The 5,252-nt window shown below is 38.0% G+C and overlaps 1 long non-coding RNA gene across 1 annotated transcript; it reads left to right on the plus strand.

Moving 5' to 3' along the window:
- Positions 1 to 216: 216 nt before the first annotated feature.
- LOC132708030 (uncharacterized) lies at positions 217 to 3,797 on the plus strand. The gene is made up of 4 exons (XR_009619812.1): positions 217 to 1,648; positions 2,624 to 2,874; positions 3,143 to 3,302; positions 3,357 to 3,797. It is a non-coding gene; the product is annotated as an uncharacterized LOC132708030 (long non-coding RNA).
- Positions 3,798 to 5,252: the final 1,455 nt, after the last annotated feature.

Genomic DNA, 5,252 nt, shown 5'->3' on the forward strand with positions numbered 1-5,252 from the left:
TTGATTTTTTTAGACGTGCGAAAAGAATTTGTGTTTTTCAAAGAAATTTTTACAAAACTTCTGGATTCGTCCTACGTCGGTTTTTGCTGAGTCGAACCTCTTGGCTTCTTCAGAGCTTGACTAAAACTGGCTCGCATTTTACTCTGTATCTGCTTATACAGGGTGTTAAAAAAGTAGGCTGCCAAACTTCAAGAAACGATGCGTGATTATATGTTACACCTCTTCTATGAAATCAATATACGTAGTCCCCCTTCTAGTCGCTAGGTGGCACCACAGCTTTAAAGCAGAGCCAAAAAACTGTGGAATAACTTACCATGGACGGTATATTCGCCATCTATGGTCTTAACCTCATTCCTCTTTTTGTGCTTTGGTGGCACATGTTCATTTTTATTCGGCGTCGGTGTTTTCAGCTTTTTTCAGCGTTTTTGGAAGTTAAATGGAGAAGTACAAGTGAGATTTACGTTATTCCTTATCGGATGAAGAAAGAACCTACCTACGACGAAAGATTAAATCTTTCCATCCGCGATTACATAATCGCTAGTGGCGTGGTTCCCATCAACGAGATTTTCTTACAATTGGGAGACGATTTCTTCATCGTCCGGGTTCCGATCGGAATCCCCAGAACTCGAAAGACCCCCCATCTTTCCCACTTATACGACAGCAGTCGTATGTAAGTGTTTCGCAATTGGAAGCAATCCTTTTGTGAGGGGGTCGGCCATACATATGGTTTTATATTTTTTCGACATCGAAAAAATAGAGTTTTCTGGCTCGTCCGGCTATGGATGAGGCGCCCGGGATACTGGGACATAATGAACAATTTTTTATGGCTGTTGGAATGCATTTACTCCATCGTAAGTATATTTTTTAGGCCCTTCAATTAATTCTGATGTCATTGTTGAGCCCCTTGAGACGGATTTAAAGCAAAATGGCCTTTAAGCTATGGGGTCGATAGTCCCAACACAAAGTTTGATGTGTCATGACATTTTGGCAAGTCAGATTAATACCTTTTTGAAATCCGGTGTGTCCGAAGATTGTCTCAGTAACCTTTTGCGTTGATATCCTGTGCCGAAGAATTGCCCGCTCAATAACTCTCCTAAATTGAATGTGCAGATGAAATCTGCGATCAACAAAGGTGGAAAGAAAAGGGATGAGAGACTGACTGCAACAAGGGGTGCTTTGATGGTGGTTGGTAGGACGCTCTTGACCTTGCTTTTGAAACCGGTTAAGGATGAGTAGTACTTACTTCTCATCGAAATGTTGAGTAATGCAATATTTGTTTTAAGCAAAATACACCATTTAGGTTCAGTATATAGAAGTTCAGCCGCGTTAAGCCTTTCGCTGGTCTCAAATGAAATGCAGCCTTGTATGAAGGAAGTGCTCGTTGATGCTTCTTTGCACTCTTGTTTATATGGAGAAGATTTGGCTGATAGGCTCAAATCAATCAGATTAGCTGCAGATTAGTGGCCGAGTTAAAGTCAGGTGCATCCGGAACAAGGCTTTTATAGCATACAAATTTAAACTCGACCGTCCCACTTCGTTCCCGGAAGTTGCAAGGCTGAAGTGGGTGAAAGTCATTGTACCCTCAAAAGAGGGAATACAGGAAGGTTCGAGAGGAAAGGGGGTGGAGTTGTGTCCCCAGGAAAAAATAGTAAGTACTTTTGTTGAAAGATTGCACTAGTTTCGGGACATTTGGAACTCTAGAACTCAAGATGCACAGATTCTACCTTGGTTAGATGGATATAAAATTCCATTTGCGAGGCCAGTTATACAGGACTTGATTACGACAGATCCTGTTTGGTCCCAACAAGAAAAAGATTCAATTTGTAATGTGGTCAAACACCTGTTAGAGATAGGTGCAATTGCAGTTTGCGAACCTTGAAAGAATCAATTTATTTTACAGATCTTTTTGGTTTCAAAATTGGATGGTTCGGTTTGATTAGTTTTAAATTTAAAGAAACTGAATGCTTTTATTGACACTTGTCATTTTAAACTGGAAGACAGAAAATTAGTAGAAACACTCTTCACAAGGAAGTCCTTTATGACCACTCTGGACTTGAAAGAAGCTTACTTTCTAGTCCCAATAATTGAAAATCTAAAGAATTTTCTAAGATTTTATTTTGATGCTCTCTGTTATCAGTTTAACGTGTTACCCTTTGGTTTATGCACCGCCTCGTAGGCCTTTACAGAATTAATGAAATCTGTGGTTTCTTATCTCCCTGCCAAGGCTTTTCCCTCAATAGTTTATTTAGATAACTTTACTATTTGGTGATAGTTAGCTATCCTTAAAAAATGTTCAAGTAACTTGCAACACGCTGATTAGGTTGGGTTATGTTATTAATTATAAGAATGTTTTACATCCTTCGAAATCCAGTAAATTTTTAGGTTTTGTTTTTTTGAATCCCACCACTTGTTTTTCTGATGAGTAAGTAAGTTTTGCAATTTGAACCGTTGCGAAATAAGAGTCTTTGCCGAGCTTTGTGCTGTGCTAGTTTTCAGTTTGCCCAGCAGTTTGTTACAGTTGGGTATATACTAAGAATTTTTGAGAGAATCAAGACTCTAATTATGATATTTGGATGATAATTCCTTGTAATTTACGGAGGGATTTTATGTGATGGCTAAAAAGTTTACAGAATCCTGAATGCCCTGTAAGGCAGCAATGTTACAAACTTGAGATTTTCTCAGATGGTACTCCTTTGGGTTGGGGAATTGTGCCAGAGGACTTTGGAGTCCTAGGGAAGCTCAGTTTCATATTAATGCACTAGAATTAACTGCGGCCTCATTTGGTCTCTAATGCTTCGCCTCGTATTTGACTAACTGCGAGACACTTTTGAGGATTGATAACACAACTGCTATTTTGTATGAAAATAGAATAGGGTGAGTAAAATTTCCTGTTTTAAACGAAATTTCGAGGTGCCTTGGGGTTGGTGTGAAGAAAGGAGGTTATGGGTTAAAGCATCTTACATTCGATCTTCCGATAATTTTGAAGCGGATAAGGAACCCACGAATTTGAATTTTGATGGTGAATGGTACCTTTCGGACAATGCTTTTGCTAAAATAACAAGCAAATTTGGATTCCCATAAATCGAATTGTTTGCTTCTCGCCTAAGTAAGAAATGCCGAAAGTTTATTTCCTAATTGCCAGATCCGGAGGCATCTAATGAAGACGCGTTTACTGTTTTTTGGAGCGACAGTTTCTTCTATGTTTTCCCCCCGTTTTGCTTGTTGCCACTTGTTTTACGAAAAATCAAGGCTTATTGAGCTACAGGGATCGCAGTAATCCCTTACGGGCACAGCCAGCAATGGTTTGCTTTTTTTTCATGGGAGGCGTTGTAGTTATTTATTGTTTCTAATTCCAGACAAATTACCTTCTCCTTTTGACAGGAGAGGTCATCCTGGCTGCAGGGATTTTGTCAGGCAAGCATTCCAGAAGATTTGCTGGATATTTTTCTATCATCTGTTCAGAGCGCTACCTTGAGGCATTTAATACCTGCATGCATTTAAACTTTGGTGGAGCTTCTACGAAAGGAGGGGAGTGGAGTGTTATTACTTCTCACCTAGGCTGTATTAGATTTCCTTACTATTCATTTTAGGCAAGGCAAGTCCTATGGCTCATTGAGTTCTTTCAGTGCAGCACGGCCTTATTTTTGGATCAGATTTATTTAACAATGCAAATCTAACTAGGTTTTTTAAGGTGTTTATAATCTAAGGCCAAGTAAACCAAGATATAACAGCACTTGGGGCCCTAGTTATGTCCCTGACTTTGTAAAAGGGTTACGTTCTAATGACTTGTCATTAAAGCAATTAAATTAGTTTCTCCTACTGAAGTTAACGATTGTACATAGAGTCCCAACGCTCTCTCTTATAGAATTGGTCAACATAAAATCATTTCCAGATGGATTAGAAATTAGAATAACGAATCAAATTAAGATTTCAGCTATAAATAAGACTCGACCTGTTTTTTAATTTTGCATAAATATGAAGATGTAAATCTTTGTGTGGTTTCAAATATATTATTGAGAGGGCCAGTGCTTTAAGAGGCAGCGAATCTCGTTTACTCATTACATTTAAAAAGCCTTGTAGGGCAGCAACTATACCCAACAAAAGTAGATGAATAAAGATAACTTTAGAAGATAGTGGTGTCTACACTTTTATTTTTACTGTTCACAGAACTCGACATGCCTCAACATCGTCTGCGTTTTGTAAAGGTGTTTCAATTGATATGATTGGAAAAACGGCAGATTGGTGAGAATACTCTAAATGTTTTCCCCTTTTTTATAATAGACCTATTTGTACAGCAAGTGCAGGCCTTTTTGTTAATGCCACATTTGGGACATAGAATTTTTCAGGAGGTTTGTTTTCTCGGATAGCCATTTATTTTGTATTTGTACTCGAGGCTTTCATAAACTTCCTGGATTTCCTTATATAGCCGAATAAAATCGTTTTATAACAAATTTGCTGAGTTGCCTTTGAAAGTCTACGTATATTGATTTCATAGAAGAGGTGTAACATATAATTCAATGATCAAACGAACTTACCTGGTAAGTGAAGTTCGATCGTAATTATATGTTACACCTCTTCGTAGAAATCACCCATTCCCGCCCAATTTACTGTTCTGAACAGTACTAAAATGCCCTTTGGCAAATTTATTATAAACGGGCTTTAAAATAGAATGAGGTTAAGACCATAGATGGCGAATATACCGTCCATGGTAAGTTATTCCACAGTTTTTTGGCTCTGCTTTAAAGCTGTGGTGCCACCTAGCGACTAGAAGGGGGACTACGTATATTGATTTCTACGAAGAGGTGTAACATATAATTACGATCGAACTTCACTTACCAGGTAAGTTCGTTTGATCATTGAAAAACTTCTGGATTCGTCCTACGTCGGTTTTTGCTGAGTCGAACCTCTTGGCTTCTTCAGAGCTTGACTGAAACTGGCTCGCATTTTACTCTGTATCTGCTTATACAGGGTGTTAAAAAAGTAGGCTGCCAAACTTCAAGAAACGATGCGTGATTTTAATATGAAATATTCATATAAAGATAGATCCAAAAATGCATATTTTTCAAGATACAGTGTGTTAAAATTTTCTGAAAAAACTGTTTTTCCTTTCATAACTTTTATATCACTTTCGATATTTCTATCAAATTTGGTGATACGTCTTTTAATTATCGAGAGGCGATTTTTGACATAAAAGCTTTATTTTTATTTTTACCGGTGGTCTCCCTACGGGGTTGGAACCGATTATTTTTAAA

The sequence above is a fragment of the Cylas formicarius genome, unplaced genomic scaffold (genome assembly GCF_029955315.1).
Source record: "Cylas formicarius isolate icCylForm1 unplaced genomic scaffold, icCylForm1.1 PGA_scaffold_10__41_contigs__length_53128322, whole genome shotgun sequence".
Taxonomy (NCBI): Eukaryota; Metazoa; Arthropoda; class Insecta; order Coleoptera; family Brentidae; genus Cylas; species Cylas formicarius.